Source organism: Anopheles arabiensis, unplaced genomic scaffold (genome assembly GCF_016920715.1).
Source record: "Anopheles arabiensis isolate DONGOLA unplaced genomic scaffold, AaraD3 Autosomal_pericentromeric_contig0015, whole genome shotgun sequence".
Taxonomy (NCBI): domain Eukaryota; kingdom Metazoa; phylum Arthropoda; class Insecta; order Diptera; family Culicidae; genus Anopheles; species Anopheles arabiensis.
Genome location: NW_024412163.1, coordinates 305,208 through 325,681, shown reverse-complemented (window position 1 = coordinate 325,681; position 20,474 = coordinate 305,208).

Sequence of the window (20,474 nt, the reverse complement as noted above, 5' to 3'; positions counted from 1 at the left end):
AAGAAGGACATTGGACTACTTGCCGATCCGTTGGTTAATGCATCCTCTCTGGAGCCACCATTTGTCGCGCACACGAAAGTGTATTTCGGAGCAACAGCCCAAGACAGGCACAGTACACGCCGACTTAATCACAATAATAAACGCACCAACTGGCTATTGGCAAATAATGCCTTCATTATTTTTTTTTCAATTGAATTCATACTCTAAAAATGCTGACCGTCGTCGATCAGCATTTTCTTCTTAGCCTATTATTTCCATAAAATCGTTAAAAAAGCGCGCATCGCTGGCGCGTTGCATAACGTAGCTATTCAGCAAGTATTGCCCAGCAACGCTTCGTTTTTAAAGCTTAATTATTGTCAGCGACAGACGGAAAGAAGGAAAAGGAGGGAAAAGAGGGAAATGAGGGAAAAAGATGGAAAGGAGGGAAAGGTGGGAAAGGAGGGAAAGGTGGGAAAGGAGGGAAAGGAGGGAAAGGAGGGAAAGGAGGGAAAGGAAGGAAAGGACGGAAAGGACGGAAAGGAGGGAAAGGAGGGAAAGGCGAGAAAGGAGGGAAAGGAGGGAAAGGTTGGAAAGGTTGGAAAGGAGGGAAAGGAGGGAAAGGAGGAAAAGGAGGGAAAGGAGGGAAAGAAGGGAAAGGAGGGAAAGGAGGGAAAGGAGGAAAGGAGGGAAAGGAGGGAAAGGAGGGAAAGGTGGAAAAGGAGGGAAAGGAGGGAAAGGAGGGAAAGGAAAGGATCTTGGTTTCGAGTCGCTTTTGCATTTCGACCTGCATTTCTATAACTCGCAGCATTTCCGCGCGATCTTCCTTCATTTTGACTATCTCCTCCCTTAAATGCCCTAACTCATTTTCTTCCCCTCCCTCAAAAAGTACAATTTTCTCCTTAGAATTGGCCACGATTACTCACGATTTCGCAGTATTACGCTTCGCTGGTGTTACTAGGCTTGTAACAATGTTGACGTAACGCTGCCGCTGCTCTGCTACCGCTGCTCTGCTACCGCTGCTCTGCTACTGCTGCTCTGCTGCTGCTGCTCTCCTGCTGCTGTTGCACTTCTCACTTGACCGGGAATGGCGTCCTCCGGTTGCTGCTCGGGCGGGTGGCCCTTCTTCCTTCCTCGTTGGCCGGGAATGGCTTCCTCCGGCTTTCACTTCACTGCACTTCACTTCACTGCATTAACCGGGAATGGCGTCCTCCGGATAGCGGCTTGGGCGGGTGGCCCTTCTTCCTCGTTGGCCGGGAATGGCTTCCTACGGCTTTCACTTCACTGCACTTTACTTCACTGCGCTGGCCGGGAATGGCGTCCTCCGGATAGCGGCTTGGGCGGGTGGCCCTTCTTCCTTCCTCGTTGGCCGGGAATGGCTTCCTCCGGCTTTCACTTCACTGCACTTTACTTCACTGCGCTGGCCGGGAATGGCGTCCTCCGGATAGCGGCTTGGGCGGGTGGCCCTTCTTCCTTCCTCGTTGGCCGGGAATGGCTTCCTCCGGCTTTCACTTCACTGCACTTCACTTCACTACAATTTTACTTCACTGCGCTGGCCGGGAATGGCGTCCTCCGGATAGCGGCATGGGCGGGTGGCCCTTCTTCCTTCCTCGTTGGCCGGGAATGGCTTCCTCCGGCTTTCACTTCACTGCGCTTCACTTCACTGCGCTGGCCGGGAATGGCGTCCTCCGGATAGCGGCTTGGGCAGGTGGCCCTTCTTCCTTCCTCGTTGGCCGGGAATGGCTTCCTCCGGGAATGGCCTGTTATTACTCCATGCTGGAGAGCGTTTCTGGTGCATAATTGGCGTACAGGATTGTAGAGCATCTTTCATGAAAATCGTGAAGGCATGAACAGCGTCGTCAACAGATGGAAAGTTGGAGCAGTTAAAAGTAGAACCGAATAGAAATATTCTTTCCTCCAGTTCGACGATATTAGCCTTTGAGTAATTTAATCGTTGCTGATATGTGTTGCTTGGATCGGAGCTAGACGCTTGAGGATCATAGTGACGTATTGACCATTCGAGTGCAGGATGATAATTGTCGAGCTTGAGCAGGGCCGGTTCGGATTTAGACACGGCAGAACAGATCTCAGCGGCGTTGGAGTTAGCAACAATTAGATCGAGTTGTCGGTCCATGGAGTTTCTAACGTTGCTTAATTCATAAAGGCCGTTTGCTGCCATACCATCGATGAAAATATGATTATTTCGAGACTTAGATGACGGTTTATAGTGCATGAAAGTGGAGCGTCATCTGACGGACCGGCTTCCGCAGAATCATCAGTCCGTTTAGTGTTAACTCGTCGCGGTCTTTTTTAGGAGCGGCTAAGCATTCAGGAGGAGATTTGATAGGTGTAGTGGTGACAAGCATTCGCTCGTTGAGATCCTGCTGTGGTTCAGTTGTAAACAAATCTGCATTTGTAGTGGTCATAGCAGGAGAGGAAATCGGACTAGGCTGCGAGTGCATATCTGTAGTGGTGTTTGATATCGGAGCGCTTATTCCGGACCGTGAGAGTGGATTGTGATAGCTGTCTGCAGCGAGAGTGGCAGGGTGATCGTGTGTGAGTTGATGTATCGAGTTAGTATCGATGACGGCGCGTGTATTGGGATTGTTATTGTTGTTGTTCTGGTAGTCACGAAACTCTCGGTATGTTAGAGCGGAGGGCCATGTCTCAGGTGATGCCTAACTGCGTAAAGTGGCCGGCATGCCCACTTTGAATGAGATGAATGAGAGTGTACTTGTGTTAGCCAACAGTGTTCAACACCAACAGGGTACATTTTGATCTCAGACGACCCGTTCGCACGGTGTGAGCAAGAGCGAGAAAGCAATATGATTTTGCACGTTTCATTACCACATTTATGTGTGTCGTCGAACAATGAACGGAACGTTCGAACACGTTCGGTGTAGTCAGTTTCTTCCAAAAGTCCTGGTCGTTTTTTGTTAAGAATCTCGTTCGTTCGTGCACTTTACCGAACTGTTCGAACGGTTCGATTCTCGTTCAACCTTTCGTTCCGAAGTTCGGTTGAAAACCTTGATGTTAAATCGTTTAGCAGCCTTTGGTCATTCAAAAATCCTTCTTGCTTCAACAACACCATGTTGTCAATGAGATTGCGCAAAGCGTTGGAAAATTCTAAAAATGCTGAAGGATTATCTGTCGTTATATGTTTTATTGCTAGTAATTCTAGCATTAAAGACTTGTAAATGCTTTCAGGGTTCCCGACCATTTTGTCGAGCTTGGTTATTACGAGCGCAACGGTTTTCTGGGTTAAGCATTGACCCGCTAACTGCACGAAGTGCTTAACCTTTCAGATGCTTTTGCAGCCTATTTATGTTTTCTAAATTAATTTCACTACTTGCCGATCCGTTGGTTAATGCATCCTCTCTGGAGCCACTAATCGCTTAACCGCTGGCGCGTTGCATAACGTAGCTATTCAGCAAGTATTGCTACCTAGCAACGCTTTGTTTTTAAGGCTAAATTATCGTAAGCGACAGACGGAAAGAAGGAAAAGAGAGGGAAAGGAAAGAGAAGGGAAAGGATGGAAAGGCGAGAAAGGAGGGAAAGGAAGAAAATGAGGGAATGGATGGGAAAGGAGGGAAAGGAGGGAAAGGAGGGAAAGGAGGGAAAGGTGGAAAAGGAGGGAAAGGAGGGAAAGGAGGGAAAGGAGGGAAAGGTTGGAAAGGAGGGAAAGGAGGGAAAGGAGGGAAAGGAGGGAAAGGAGGGAAAGGAGGGAAAGGAGGGAAAGGAAGGAAAGGAGGGAAAGGTTGGAAATGAGGGAAAGGAGGAAAAAGAGGTAAGGAGAGAAAGAAGGGAAAGAAGGACATTGGACTACTTGCCGATCCGTTGGTTGATGCATCCTCTCTGGAGCCACCATTTGTCGCGCACACGAAAGTGTATTTCGGAGCAACAGCCCAAGACAGGCACAGTACACGCCGACTTAATCACAATAATAAACGCACCAACTGGCTATTGGCAAATAATGCCTTCATTATTTTTTTTTCAATTGAATTCATACTCTAAAAATGCTGACCGTCGTCGATCAGCATTTTCTTCTTAGCCTATTATTTCCATAAAATCGTTAAAAAAGCGCGCATCGCTGGCGCGTTGCATAACGTAGCTATTCAGCAAGTATTGCCCAGCAACGCTTCGTTTTTAAAGCTTAATTATTGTCAGCGACAGACGGAAAGAAGGAAAAGGAGGGAAAAGAGGGAAATGAGGGAAAAAGATGGAAAGGAGGGAAAGGTGGGAAAGGAGGGAAAGGTGGGAAAGGAGGGAAAGGAGGGAAAGGAGGGAAAGGCGAGAAAGGAGGGAAAGGAGGGAAAGGTTGGAAAGGAGGGAAAGGAGGGAAAGGAGGGAAAGGAGGAAAAGGAGGGAAAGGAGGGAAAGAAGGGAAAGGAGGGAAAGGAGGGAAAGGAGGGAAAGGAGGGAAAGGTGGAAAAGGAGGGAAAGGAGGGAAAGGAGGGAAAGGTTGGAAAGGAGGGAAAGGAGGAAAAGGAGGAAAAGGAGGGAAAGGAGGGAAAGGAGGGAAAGGAGGGAAAGGTTGGAAAGGAGGGAAAGGAGGGAAAGGAGGGAAAGGAGGAAAAGGAGGGAAAGGAGGGAAAGAAGGGAAAGGAGGGAAAGGAGGGAAAGGAGGGAAAGGAGGGAAAGGTGGGAAAGGAGGGAAAGGTGGGAAAGGAGGGAAAGGAGGGAAAGGTGGGAAAGGTTGGAAAGGAGGGAAAGGAGGGAAAGGTGGGAAAGGAGGGAAAGGTGGGAAAGGAGGGAAAGGAGGGAAAGGAGCGAAAGGAGGGAAAGGAGGGAAAGGAAGGAAAGGACGGAAAGGACGGAAAGGAGGGAAAGGAGGGAAAGGAGGGAAAGGAGTGAAAGGAGGGAAAGGAGGAAAAGGAGGGAAAGGAGGGAAAGAAGGGAAAGGAGGGAAAGGAGGGAAAGGAGGGAAAGGAGGGAAAGGAGGGAAAGGTGGAAAAGGAGGGAAAGGAGGGAAAGGAGGGAAAGGAGGGAAAGGAGGGAAAGGAGGGAAAGGAGGAAAAGGAGGAAAGGAGGGAAAGGTTGGAAATGAGGGAAAGGAGGAAAAAGAGGTAAGGAGAGAAAGAAGGGAAAGAAGGACATTGGACTACTTGCCGATCCGTTGGTTGATGCATCCTCTCTGGAGCCACCATATGTCGCGCACACGAAAGTGTCTTTCGGAGCTGCAGCCCAAGACAGGCACAGTACACGCCGACTTAAGCACAATAATAAACGCACCAACTGGCTATTGGCAAATAATGCCTTCATTATTTTTTTCAATTGAATTTATACTCTAAAATGCTGACCGTCGTCGATCAGCATTTTCTTCTTAGCCTATGTTTTCCATAAAATCGTTAAAAAGCGCGCATCGCTGGCGCGTTGCATAACGTAGCTATTCAGCAAGTATTGACCAGCAACGCTTCGTTTTTAAAGCTTAATTATTGTCAGCGACATACGGAAAGAAGGAAAAGGAGGAAAAGAGGGAAAGGAGGGTGTTTAGGAATGCGTGTTACGGTGTAATTGAAATATTTCAACTGCGTTTCACGTAATTGCTTTTTTTATCGGACTGTGCATATATTTGACAGTTTCTGTTTTGTATGTATTGGTGCGATTAGGATAGCGGGAAAATATCGATCAAATTGATACAAGAACCGACACACCAAGAGCAACGGCTTTGCGTAGCACACAAAAGTTTCGCGTTATATTTCAACAAAGCAGTTTTAAGTAAAACACATAAAAATTAACACAACGTAGGGGTTTGCGCGATCAGAGGGAAAAGATGGAAAGGAGGAAAAGGAGGGAAAGGAGGGAAAGGAGGGAAAGGAGGGAAAGGTTGGAAAAAAGGGAAAGGAGGGAAAGGAGGGAAAGGTTGGAAATGAGGGAAAGGAGGAAAAGGAGGGAAGGAGAGAAAGAAGGGAAAGAAGGACATTGGACTACTTGCCGATCCGTTGGTTGATGCATCCTCTCTGGAACCACCATTTGTCGCGCACACGAAAGTGTCTTTCGGAGCTGCAGCCCAAGATAGGCACAGTACACGCCGACTTAAGCACAATAATAAACGCACCAACTGGCTTTTTGCAAATCGTTAAACCAGCGCGTTGAATCGCTGGCGCGTTGCATAAGGTAGCTATTCAGAAAGTATTGCTACCTAGCAACGCTTTGTTTTTAAGGCTAAATTTTCGTAAGCGACAGACGGAAAGAAGGAAAAGAAGGGAAAGGAATGAGGAGGGAAAGGATGGAAAGGCCGGGAATGGCTTCCTCCGACTTTCACTTCACTGCACCTTACTTCACTGCACTAACCGGGAATGGCGTCCTCCGGATAGCGGCTTGGGCGGGTGGCCCTTCTTCCTTCCTCGTTGGCCGGGAATGGCTTCCTCCGGCTTTCACTGCACTGCACTTCACTTCACTGCGCTGGCCGGGAATGGCGTCCTCCGGATAGCGGCTTGAGCGGGTGGCCCTTCTTCCTTCCTCGTTGGCCGGGAATGGCTTCCTCTGGCTTTCACTTCACTGCACTTCACTTCACTGCGCTTTACTTCACTGCGCTGGCCGGGAATGGCGTCCTCCGGATAGCGGCTTGGGCGGGTGGCCCTTCTCCCTTCCTCGTTGGCCGGGAATGGCTTCCTCCGGCTTTCACTTCACTGCACTTCACTTCACTGCGCTGGCCGGGAATGGCGTCCTCCGGATAGCGACTTGGGCGGGTGGCCCTTCTTCCTTCCTCGTTGGCCGGGAATGGCTTCCTCCGGCTTTCACTTCACTGCACTTCACTCTGGTTGACTGCGCTGACCGGGAATGAGGTCCTCCGGCTGGCTCGTCCTTCCTTCCTTCCGTGCCGGGAATGGCGTCCTCCGGCTGGCTCGTGCCGGGAATGGGGTCCTCCGGCTGGCTCGTCCTTCCTTCCTTCCGGGCCGGGAATGGCGTCCTCCGGTTGGCTCGTGCCGGGAATGGGGTCCTCCGGCTGGCTCGTCCTTCCTTCCTTCCGTGCCGGGAATGGCGTCCTCCGGCTGGCTCGTGCCGGGAATGGGATCCTCCGGCTGGCTCGTCCTTCCTTCCTTCCGTGCCGGGAACGGCGTCCTCCGGCTGGCTCGTGCCGGGAATGGGGTCCTTCGGCTGGCTCGTCCTTCCTTCCTTCCGTGCCGGGAACGGCGTCCTCCGGCTGGCTCGTGCCGGGAATGGGGTCCTCCGGCTGGCTCGTCCTTCTTTCCTTTCGGGCCGGGAATGGTGTCCTACGGCTGGCACGGAACCTTCTCTTGCTCTGGGTCTTAAGGTAGAGTTACTTTCCTCTCTGGAGCCACCAATGTTCCCAGCACGTCAGGGCAATTAACCCGTAACGGTGCTCTCGTCGAAGCGAGGACGATTGGAAGCAACTCTGATCCTTTCGATCCCAAAGCCAACCAAATAAATAAGGCTTATTTCATTAGCTGTGAGAAGTTCAATTTATTGCTCATTTTTAATTTGCGAGCCTTTCTCGCAACGCGTGCTCTTGTAGCGATGCGTAATTTACACTTACGTGAGAAGGCCGGCCTAACATTTTTCCTTACTTCCTAAACTAACTTAATTTCCTAATTAATTAATTAAACCTAAAATTCTACCTTACTAATCCTTAAATAATTGTATGACCCAACTACAATTTCCTAACTTCACATAAATCGATTCATTTCTTACTATTAATTAATCCAAATTAATCCTAACGCTCCTACGCTTATCCCTTATTACTTCCTATGTTTCTATTGTCGCTTACTTCCGTAAGCAAGATAGGATACGCTTACGCGCGCATCTCGGGCATTGCTCTTCCGAAAAGAGCAATTCGAGAGCGGCGCGCCGTTGAATCGATCCTAGCCGTTCGCTCATTCCTAGCTTGCCCTCTCCTTCTAACATGCCATTCTGCCACGTTTAGCCTCTCTCTCTCATCCTAGCCTCCTGAGAGTGGCACATCGTTAGACCAGAGGAGTCAAACTAGTAGGGGTGGCGAACCACTACCGGGCTAGTACAAATATTATATTTTCGTCAGCGACAAGAGGTGTGTAAGATGTGGCCCTTGAGATCACCGTTTGATCTACAATTGGGGTGGAGAAGGCATCGGAAAATCGTTCTGCAAAAATGTTGCAAATATCTTCGGGTGACGTGCCCACGGAATCATTATATTTAATTGTGCTTGGAACTACGTTTGAGCGTCGTCTGCTGTCGATGAAGCGCCAAAATTTTCGGGGATGTCGGAGAAGGTACCTTTCGATTGAAGATATATATTGCTTATATCTTGATCGGTTATACTGACGGTATGCATGTATAGCGTTGTTACGATTTTCCCTAGTGATATTACTTCAAAAAACGGTGTCGACTAATGGCTTTGTTTTTGGCTCGTTTGATAATAATAAGCCTGTTATTACTCCATGCTTGAGAGCGTTTCTGGAGCATAATTGGCGTACAGGATTGTAGAGCATCTTTCATGAAAATCGTGAAGGCATGAACAGCGTCGTCAACAGATGGAAAGTTGGAGCAGTTAAAAGTAGAACCGAATAGAAATATTCTTTCCTCCAGTTCGACGATATTAGCCTTTGAGTAATTTAATCGTTGCTGATATGTGTTGCTTGGATCGGAGCTAGACGCTTGAGGATCATAGTGACGTATTGACCATTCGAGTGCAGGATGATAATTGTCGAGCTTGAGCAGGGCCGGTTCGGATTTAGACACGGCAGAACAGATCTCAGTGGCGTTGGAGTTAGCAAAAATTAGATCGAGTGGTCGGTCCATGGAGTTTCTAACGTTGCTTAATTCATAAAGGCCGTTTGCTGCCATACCATCGATGAAAATATGATTATTTCGAGACTTAGATGACGGTTTATAGTGCATGAAAGTGGAGCGCAATGGTACATCCTCGACATCGGCTGGATTGAGTTTGGACCACGTAATGTCCCATTTGTTAAAATCTCCAGCGCAGCAGAAGCAGAAGATCGTTATCTTTCATGCGTGATGAAATTTCGCGTATACTTTCCAGATGTTTGTTAACAATTATGTCGTTATATGCGTTGTACGGTGGAATATACATGGCACCGATATAAACAAAAATATTGCCCAATCGAATTTTGACCCACAACTGTTCCATAGTTCGATCCGTCGGTGTAATTTCGCAAGATGAGAGAGAGCGAGAGCAGGTTATTAGAACACCACCACCGATGGAGAAAGTGCTGTTGGTGGTGGTTCTATCGCATCGGTAAATAGAATAGCGATCGTCGTTGAATAACTCATTGTTTATGTTATTGTTCAACCAGGTTTCCAGTTAATATTACGATTTTGTATTTTGTATGTTGTTGTTGTGTTGTTGATATTCAATTGCTATTCATCTGACGGACCGGCTTCCGCAGAATCATCAGTCCGTTTAGTGTTAACTCGTCGCGGTCTTTTTTAGGAGCGGCTAAGCATTCAGGAGGAGATTTGATAGGTGTAGTGGTGACAAGCATTCGCTCGTTGAGATCCTGCTGTGGTTCAGTTGTAAACAAACCTGCATTTGTAGTGGTCATAGCAGGAGAGGAAATCGGACTAGGCTGCGAGTGCATATCTGTAGTGGTGTTTGATATCGGAGCGCTTATTCCGGACCGTGAGAGTGGATTGTGATAGCTGTCTGCAGCGAGAGTGGCAGGGTGATCGTGTGTGAGTTGATGTATCGAGTTAGTATCGATGACGGCGCGTGTATTGGGATTGTTATTGTTGTTGTTCTGGTAGTCACGAAACTCTCGGTATGTTAGAGCGGAGGGCCATGTCTCAGGTGATAGAGCCTAACTGCGTAAAGTGGCCGGCATGCCCACTTTGAATGAGATGAATGAGAGTGTACTTGTGTTAGCCAACAGTGTTCAACACCAACAGGGTACATTTTGATCTCAGACGACCCGTTCGCACGGTGTGAGCAAGAGCGAGAAAGCAATATGATTTTGCACGTTTCATTACCACATTTATGTGTGTCGTCGAACAATGAACGGAACGTTCGAACACGTTCGGTGTAGTCAGTTTCTTCCAAAAGTCCTGGTCGTTTTTTTGTTAAGAATTTCGTTCGTTCGTGCACTTTACCGAACTGTTCGAACGGTTCGATTCTCGTTCAACCTTTCGTTCCGAAGTTCGGTTGAAAACCTTGATGTTAAATCGTTTAGCAGCCTTTGGTCATTCAAAAATCCTTCTTGCTTCAACAACACCATGTTGTCAATGAGATTGCGCAAAGCGTTGGAAAATTCTAAAAATGCTGAAGGATTATCTGTCGTTATATGTTTTATTGCTAGTAATTCTAGCAGTAAAGACTTGTAAATGCTTTCAGGGTTCCCGACCATTTTGTCGAGCTTGGTTATTACGAGCGCAACGGTTTTCTGGGTTAAGCATTGACCCGCTAACTGCACGAAGTGCTTAACCTTTCAGATGCTTTTGCAGCCTATTTATGTTTTCTAAATTAATTTCACTACTTGCCGATCCGTTGGTTAATGAATCCTCTCTGGAGCCACTAATCGCTTAACCGCTGGCGCGTTGCATAACGTAGCTATTCAGCAAGTATTGCTACCTAGCAACGCTTTGTTTTTAAGGCTAAATTATCGTAAGCGACAGACGGAAAGAAGGAAAAGAGAGGGAAAGGAAAGAGAAGGGAAAAGAGGGAAAGGAGGGAAAGGAGGAAAAGGAGGGAAAGGAGGGAAAGAAGGGAAAGGAGGGAAAGGAGGGAAAGGAGGGAAAGGAGGGAAAGGAGGGAAAGGTGGAAAAGGAGGGAAAGGAGGGAAAGGAGGGAAAGGAGGGAAAGGAGGGAAAGGTTGGAAAGGAGGGAAAGGAGGAAAAGGAGGAAAAGGAGCGAAAGGAGGGAAAGGAGGGAAAGGAGGGAAAGGAGGGAAAGGTTGGAAATGAGGGAAAGGAGGAAAAAGAGGTAAGGAGAGAAAGAAGGGAAAGAAGGACATTGGACTACTTGCCGATCCGTTGGTTGATGCATCCTCTCTGGAGCCACCATATGTCGCGCACACGAAAGTGTCTTTCGGAGCTGCAGCCCAAGACAGGCACAGTACACGCCGACTTAAGCACAATAATAAACGCACCAACTGGCTATTGGCAAATAATGCCTTCATTATTTTTTTCAATTGAATTTATACTCTAAAAATGCTGACCGTCGTCGATCAGCATTTTCTTCTTAGCCTATGTTTTCCATAAAATCGTTAAAAAAGCGCGCATCGCTGGCGCGTTGCATAACGTAGCTATTCAGCAAGTATTGACCAGCAACGCTTCGTTTTTAAAGCTTAATTATTGTCAGCGACAGACGGAAAGAAGGAAAAGGAGGGAAAAGAGGGAAAGGAGGGTGTTTAGGAATGCGTGTTACGGTGTAATTGAAATATTTCAACTGCGTTTCACGTAATTGCGTTTTTTATCGGACTGTGCATATATTTGACAGTTTCTGTTTTGTATGTATTGGTGCGATTAGGATAGCGGGAAAAGATCGATCAAATTGATACAAGAACCAACACACCAAGAGCAACGGCTTTGCGTAGCACACAAAAGTTTCGCGTTATATTTCAATAAAGCAGTTTTAAGTAAAAAACATAAAAATTAACACAACGTAGGGGTTTGCGCGATCAGAGGGAAAAGATGGAAAGGAGGAAAAGGAGGGAAAGGAGGGAAAGGAGGGAAAGGAGGGAAATGAAGGAAAGGTTGGAAAAAAGGGAAAGGAGGGAAAGGAGGGAAAGGAGGGAAAGGTTGGAAATGAGGGAAAGGAGGAAAAGGAGGGAAGGAGAGAAAGAAGGGAAAGAAGGACATTGGACTACTTGCCGATCCGTTGGTTGATGCATCCTCTCTGGAACCACCATTTGTCGCGCACACGAAAGTGTCTTTCGGAGCTGCAGCCCAAGATAGGCACAGTACACGCCGACTTAAGCACAATAATAAACGCACCAACTGGCTTTTTGCAAATCGTTAAACCAGCGCGTTGAATCGCTGGCGCGTTGCATAAGGTAGCTATTCAGAAAGTATTGCTACCTAGCAACGCTTTGTTTTTAAGGCTAAATTTTCGTAAGCGACAGACGGAAAGAAGGAAAAGAAGGGAAAGGAATGAGGAGGGAAAGGATGGAAAGGCCGGGAATGGCTTCCTCCGACTTTCACTTCACTGCACCTTACTTCACTGCACTAACCGGGAATGGCGTCCTCCGGATAGCGGCTTGGGCGGGTGGCCCTTCTTCCTTCCTCGTTGGCCGGGAATGGCTTCCTCCGGCTTTCACTGCACTGCACTTCACTTCACTGCGCTGGCCGGGAATGGCGTCCTCCGGATAGCGGCTTGGGCGGGTGGCCCTTCTTCCTTCCTCGTTGGCCGGGAATGGCTTCCTCTGGCTTTCACTTCACTGCACTTCACTTCACTGCGCTTCACTTCACTGCGCTGGCCGGGAATGGCGTCCTCCGGATAGCGGCTTGGGCAGGTGGCCCTTCTCCCTTCCTCGTTGGCCGGGAATGGCTTCCTCCGGCTTTCACTTCACTGCACTTCACTTCACTGCGCTGGCCGGGAATGGCGTCCTCCGGATAGCGACTTGGGCGGGTGGCCCTTCTTCCTTCCTCGTTGGCCGGGAATGGCTTCCTCCGGCTTTCACTTCACTGCACTTCACTCTGGTTGACTGCGCTGACCGGGAATGAGGTCCTCTGGCTGGCTCGTCCTTCCTTCCTTCCGTGCCGGGAATGGCGTCCTCCGGCTGGCTCGTGCCGGGAATGGGGTCCTCCGGCTGGCTCGTCCTTCCTTCCTTCCGGGCCGGGAATGGCGTCCTCCGGTTGGCTCGTGCCGGGAATGGGGTCCTCCGGCTGGCTCGTCCTTCCTTCCTTCCGTGCCGGGAATGGCGTCCTCCGGCTGGCTCGTGCCGGGAATGGGATCCTCCGGCTGGCTCGTCCTTCCTTCCTTCCGTGCCGGGAACGGCGTCCTCCGGCTGGCTCGTGCCGGGAATGGGGTCCTTCGGCTGGCTCTTCATTCCTTCCTTCCGTGCCGGGAATTGCGTCCTCCGGCTGGCTCGTGCCGGGAATGGGGTCCTCCGGCTGGCTCGTCCTTCTTTCCTTTCGGGCCGGGAATGGTGTCCTACGGCTGGCACGGAACCTTCTCTTGCTCTGGGTCTTAAGGTAGAGTTACTTTCCTCTCTGGAGCCACCAATGTTCCCAGCACGTCAGGGCAATTAACCCGTAACGGTGCTCTCGTCGAAGCGAGGACGATTGGAAGCAACTCTGATCCTTTCGATCCCAAAGCCAACCAAATAAATAAGGCTTATTTCATTAGCTGTGAGAAGTTCAATTTATTGCTCATTTTTAATTTGCGAGCCTTTCTCGCAACGCGTGCTCTTGTAGCGATGCGTAATTTACACTTACGTGAGAAGGCCGGCCTAACATTTTTCCTTACTTCCTAAACTAACTTAATTTCCTAATTAATTAATTAAACCTAAAATTCTACCTTACTAATCCTTAAATAATTGTATGACCCAACTACAATTTCCTAACTTCACATAAATCGATTCATTTCTTACTATTAATTAATCCAAATTAATCCTAACGCTCCTACGCTTATCCCTTATTACTTCCTATGCTTCTCTATTGTCGCTTACTTCCGTAAGCAAGATAGGATACGCTTACGCGCGCATCTCGGGCATTGCTCTTCCGAAAAGAGCAATTCGAGAGCGGCGCGCCGTTGAACCGATCCTAGCCGTTCGCTCATTCCTAGCTTGCCCTCTCCTTCTAACATGCCATTCTGCCACGTTTAGCCTCTCTCTCTCATCCTAGCCTCCTGAGAGTGGCACATCGTTAGACCAGAGGAGTCAAACTAGTAGGGGTGGCGAACCACTACCGGGCTAGTACAAATATTATATTTTCGTCAGCGACAAGAGGTGTGTAAGATGTGGCCCTTGAGATCACCGTTTGATCTACAATTGGGGTGGAGAAGGCATCGGAAAATCGTTCTGCAAAAATGTTGCAAATATCTTCGGGTGACGTGCCCACGGAATCATTATATTTAATTGTGCTTGGAACTACGTTTGAGCGTCGTCTGCTGTCGATGAAGCGCCAAAATTTTCGGGGATGTCGGAGAAGGTACCTTTCGATTGAAGATATATATTGCTTATATCTTGATCGGTTATACTGACGGTATGCATGTATAGCGTTGTTACGATTTTCCCTAGTGATATTACTTCTTAAAAAACGGTGTCGACTAATGGCTTTGTTTTTGGCTCGTTTGATAATAATAAGCCTGTTATTACTCCATGCTTGAGAACGTTTCTGGTGCATAATTGGCGTACAGGATTGTAGAGCATCTTTCATGAAAATCGTGAAGGCATGAACAGCGTCGTCAACAGATGGAAAGTTGGAGCAGTTAAAAGTAGAACCGAATAGAAATATTCTTTCCTCCAGTTCGACGATATTAGCCTTTGAGTAATTTAATCGTTGCTGATATGTGTTGCTTGGATCGGAGCTAGACGCTTGAGGATCATAGTGACGTATTGACCATTCGAGTGCAGGATGATAATTGTCGAGCTTGAGCAGGGCCGGTTCGGATTTAGACACGGCAGAACAGATCTCAGCGGCGTTGGAGTTAGCAACAATTAGATCGAGTTGTCGGTCCATGGAGTTTCTAACGTTGCTTAATTCATAAAGGCCGTTTGCTGCCATACCATCGATGAAAATATGATTATTTCGAGACTTAGATGACGGTTTATAGTGCATGAAAGTGGAGCGCAATGGTACATCCTCGACATCGGCTGGATTGAGTTTGGACCACGTAATGTCCCATTTGTTAAAATCTCCAGCGCAGCAGAAGCAGAAGATCGTTATCTTTCATGCGTGATGAAATTTCGCGTATACTTTCCAGATGTTTGTTAACAATTATGTCGTTATATGCGTTGTACGGTGGAATATACATGGCACCGATATAAACAAAAATATTGCCCAATCGAATTTTGACCCACAACTGTTCCATAGTTCGATCCGTCGGTGTAATTTCGCAAGATGAGAGAGAGCGAGAGCAGGCTATTAGAACACCACCACCGATGGAGAAAGTGCTGTTGGTGGTGGTTCTATCGCATCGGTAAATAGAATAGCGATCGTCGTTGAATAACTCATTGTTTATGTTATTGTTCAACCAGGTTTCAGTTAATATTACGATTTTGTATTTTGTATGTTGTTGTTGTGTTGTTGATATTCAATTGCTATTCATCTGACGGACCGGCTTCCGCAGAATCATCAGTCCGTTTAGTGTTAACTCGTCGCGGTCTTTTTTAGGAGCGGCTAAGCATTCAGGAGGAGATCTGATAGGTGTAGTGGTGACAAGCATTCGCTCGTTGAGATCCTGCTGTGGTTCAGTTGTAAACAAATCTGCATTTGTAGTGGTCATAGCAGGAGAGGAAATCGGACTAGGCTGCGAGTGCATATCTGTAGTGGTGTTTGATATCGGAGCGCTTATTCCAGACCGTGAGAGTGGATTGTGATAGCTGTCTGCAGCGAGAGTGGCAGGGTGATCGTGTGTGAGTTGATGTATCGAGTTAGTATCGATGACGGCGCGTGTATTGGGATTGTTATTGTTGTTGTTCTGGTAGTCACGAAACTCTCGGTATGTTAGAGCGGAGGGCCATGTCTCAGGTGATAGAGCCTAACTGCGTAAAGTGGCCGGCATGCCCACTTTGAATGAGATGAATGAGAGTGTACTTGTGTTAGCCAACAGTGTTCAACACCAACAGGGTACATTTTGATCTCAGACGACCCGTTCGCACGGTGTGAGCAAGAGCGAGAAAGCAATATGATTTTGCACGTTTCATTACCACATTTATGTGTGTCGTCGAACAATGAACGGAACGTTCGAACACGTTCGGTGTAGTCAGTTTCTTCCAAAAGTCCTGGTCGTTTTTGTTAAGAATCTCGTTCGTTCGTGCACTTTACCGAACTGTTCGAACGGTTCGATTCTCGTTCAACCTTTCGTTCCGAAGTTCGGTTGAAAACCTTGATGTTAAATCGTTTAGCAGCCTTTGGTCATTCAAAAATCCTTCTTGCTTCAACAACACCATGTTGTCAATGAGATTGCGCAAAGCGTTGGAAAATTCTAAAAATGCTGAAGGATTATCTGTCGTTATATGTTTTATTGCTAGTAATTCTAGCAGTAAAGACTTGTAAATGCTTTCAGGGTTCCCGACCATTTTGTCGAGCTTGGTTATTACGAGCGCAACGGTTTTCTGGGTTAAGCATTGACCCGCTAACTGCACGAAGTGCTTAACCTTTCAGATGCTTTTGCAGCCTATTTATGTTTTCTAAATTAATTTCACTACTTGCCGATCCGTTGGTTAATGCATCCTCTCTGGAGCCACTAATCGCTTAACCGCTGGCGCGTTGCATAACGTAGCTATTCAGCAAGTATTGCTACCTAGCAACGCCTTGTTTTTAAGGCTAAATTATCGTAAGCGACAGACGGAAAGAAGGAAAAGAGAGGGAAAGGAAAGAGAAGGGAAAGGAGGGAAAGGAGAGCGAGAAATGAGGGAAAGGAAGAAAATGAGGGAATGGATGGGAAAGGAGGGAAAGGAGGGAAAGGAGGGAAAGGAGGGAAAGGAGGGAAAGGAGGGAAAGGAGGGAAAGGAGGAAAGGAGGAAAGGAGGGAAAGGAGGGAAAGGAGGGAAAGGAGGGAAAGGAAGGAAAGGAGGGAAAGGTTGGAAATGAGGGAAAGGAGGAAAAAGAGTTAAGGAGAGAAAGAAGGGAAAGAAGGACATTGGACTACTTGCCGATCCGTTGGTTGATGCATCCTCCCTGGAGCCACCATTTGTCGCGCACACGAAAGTGTATTTCGGAGCAACAGCCCAAGACAGGCACAGTACACGCCGACTTAATCACAATAATAAACGCACCAACTGGCTATTGGCAAATAATGCCTTCATTATTTTTTTTTTTCAATTGAATTATACTAAAAATGCTGACCGTCGTCGATCAGCATTTTCTTCTTAGCCTATGTTTTCCATAAAATCGTTAAAAAAGCGCGCATCGCTGGCGCGTTGCATAACGTGGCTATTCAGCAAGTATTGACCAGCAACGCTTCGTATTTAAAGCTTTATTATTGTCAGCGACAGACGGAAAGAAGGAAAAGGAGGGAAAAGAGGGAAAGGAGGGAAAAGATGGTAAAGAGGGAAAGGAGGGAAAGGAGGGAAAGGAGGGAAAGGAGGGAAAGGAGGGAAATGAAGGAAAATAGGGAAAGGAGGGAAAGGAGGGAAAGGAGGGAAAGGAGGGAAAGGAGGGAAAGGATGGAAAGGAGAGAAATGAGGGAAAGGAGGGAAAGGAGGGAAAGGAGGGAATGGTGGGAAAGGAGGGTAAGGAGGGAAAGGAGGGAAAGGAGGGAAAGGAGGGAAAGGAGGGATAGGAGGGAATGGAAGGAAAGGAGGGAAAGGTTGGAAATGAGGGAAAGGAGGAAAAAGAGGTAAGGAGAGAAAGAAGGGAAAGAAGGACATTGGACTACTTGCCGATCCGTTGGTTGATGCATCCTCTCTGGAGCCACCATTTGTCGCGCACACGAAAGTGTCTTTCGGAGCTGCAGCCCAAGACAGGCACAGTACACGCCGACTTAAGCACAATAATAAACGCACCAACTGGCTATTGGCAAATCTTCTTCTTCTTCTTTGGCTCAACAACCGATGTCGGTCAAGGCCTGCCTGTACCCACTTGTGGGCTTGGCTTTCAGTGACTAATCGATTCCCCCCCCATAACAGGATAGTCAGTCCTACGTATGGCGGCGCGGTCTATTTGGGGATTGAACCCATGACGGGCATGTTGTTAAGTCGTACGAGTTGACGACTGTACTACAAGACCGGCTAATAATGCCTCATTAATTTTTTCAATTGAATTTATACTCTAAAAATGCTGACCGTCGTCGATCAGCATTTTCTTCTTAGCCTATTATTTCCATAAAATCGTTAAAAAAGCGCGCATCGCTGGCGCGTTGCATAACGTAGCTATTCAGCAAGTATTGACCAGCAACGCTTCGTTTTTAAAGCTTAATTATTGTCAGCGACAGACGGAAAGAAGGAAAAGGAGGGAAAAGAGGGAAATGAGGGAAAAAGATGGAAAGGAGGGAGAGGTGGGAAAGGAGGGAAAGGTGGGAAAGGAGGGAAAGGAGGGAAAGGAGGGAAAGGAGGGAAAGGAGGGAAAGGAAGGAAAGGACGGAAAAGACGGAAAGGAGGGAAAGGAGGGAAAGGCGAGAAAGGAGGGAAAGGAGGGAAAGGTTGGAAAGGAGGGAAAGGAGGGAAAGGAGGGAAAGGAGGAAAAGGAGGAAAAGGAGGGAAAGGAGGGAAAGAAGGGAAAGGAGGGAAAGGAGGGAAAGGAGGGAATGGAGGGAAAGGAGGGAAAGGTGGAAAAGGAGGGAAAGGAGGGAAAGGAGGGAAAGGAGGGAAAGGTTGGAAAGGAGGGAAAGGAGGAAAAGGAGGAAAAGGAGGGAAAGGAGGGAAAGGAGGGAAAGGAGGGAAAGGAGGGAAAGGTTGGAAATGAGGGAAAGGAGGAAAAAGAGGTAAGGAGAGAAAGAAGGGAAAGAAGGACATTGGACTACTTGCCGATCCGTTGGTTGATGCATCCTCTCTGGAGCCACCATTTGTCGCGCACACGAAAGTGTCTTTCGGAGCTGCAGCCCAAGACAGGCACAGTACACGCCGACTTAAGCACAATAATAAACGCACCAACTGGCTATTGGCAAATAATGCCTTCATTATTTTTTTCAATTGAATTTATACTCTAAAAATGCTGACCGTCGTCGATCAGCATTTTCTTCTTAGCCTATGTTTTCCATAAAATCGTTTAAAAGCGCGCATCGCTGGCGCGTTGCATAACGTAGCTATTCAGCAAGTATTGACCAGCAACGCTTCGTTTTTAAAGCTTAATTATTGTCAGCGACAGACGGAAAGAAGGAAAAGGAGGGAAAAGAGGGAAAGGAGGGTGTTTAGGAATGCGTGTTACGGTGTAATTGAAATATTTCAACTGCGTTTCACGTAATTGCGTTTTTTATCGGACTGTGCATATATTTGACAGTTTCTGTTTTGTATGTATTGGTGCGATTAGGATAGCGGGAAAAGATCGATCAAATTGATACAAGAACCGACACACCAAGAGCAACGGCTTTGCGTAGCACACAAAAGTTTCGCGTTATATTTCAATAAAGCAGTTTTAAGTAAAAACATAAAAATTAACACAACGTAGGGGTTTGCGCGATCAGAGGGAAAAGATGGAAAGGAGGAAAAGGAGGGAAAGGAGGGAAAGGAGGGAAAGGAGGAAATGAAGGAAAGGTTGGGAAAAAAGGAGGGAAAGGAGGGAAAGGAGGGAAAGGTTGGAAATGAGGGAAAGGAGGAAAAGGAGGGAAGGAGAGAAAGAAGGGAAAGAAGGACATTGGACTACTTGCCGATCCGTTGGTTGATGCATCCTCTCTGGAACCACCATTTGTCGCGCACACGAAAGTGTCTTTCGGAGCTGCAGCCCAAGATAGGCACAGTACACGCCGACTTAAGCACAATAATAAACGCACCAACTGGCTTTTTGCAAATCGTTAAACCAGCGCGTTGGATCGCTGGCGCGTTGCATAAGGTAGCTATTCAGAAAGTATTGCTACCTAGCAACGCTTTGTTTTTAAGGCTAAATTTTCGTAAGCGACAGACGGAAAGAAGGAAAAGAAGGGAAAGGAATGAGGAGGGAAAGGATGGAAAGGCAAGAAAGGAGGGAAAGGAAGAAAATGAGGGAATGGAGGGAAAGGAAGAAAATGAGGGAGAGGAAGGAAAGGAGGGAAAGGAGGGAAAGGAGGGAAAGGAAGGAAAGGAAGGAAAGGAGGGAAATGGGAAAGGTTGGAAATGAGGGAAATGAGGAAAAGGAGGGAAGGAGAGAAAGAAGGGAAAGGAGGACATTGGACTACTTGCCGATCCGTTGGTTGATGCATCCTCTCTGGAGCCAGCATTTGTCGCGCACACGAAAGTGTCTTTCGGAGCAACAGCCCAAGAAAGGCACAGTACACGCCGACTTAAGCACAATATTAAACGCACCAACTGGCTATTGGCAAATAATGCCTTCATAAATTTTTTTCAATTGAATTTATTCTCCAAAAATGCTGACCGTCGTCGATCAGCATTTTCTTCTTAGCCTATTATTTCCATAAAATCGTTAAAAAAGCGCGCATCGCTGGCGCGTTGCATAACGTAGCTATTCAGCAAGTATTGACCAGCAACGCTTCGTTTTTAAAGATTAATTATTGTCAGCGACAGAGGGAAAGGTAAAAAGGAGGGAAAAGAATGAAAGGAGGGAAAGGTGGGAAAAGAGGGAAAAGAGTGAAAGGTGGGAAAGGAGGGAAAGGTGGGGAAAGAGGGAAAAGAGGGAAAATAGGGAAAGGAGGAAAGGAGGGAAGGGAGGGAAAAGAGGGAAAGGGTGGAAAGGAGGGATAGGAGGGAAAGGAGGGAAAGGAGGGAAAGGAGGGAAAAGAGGGAACGGATGGAAAGGAGGGAAAGGAGGGAAAGGAGGGAAATAAAGAAAATGGTGTAAAG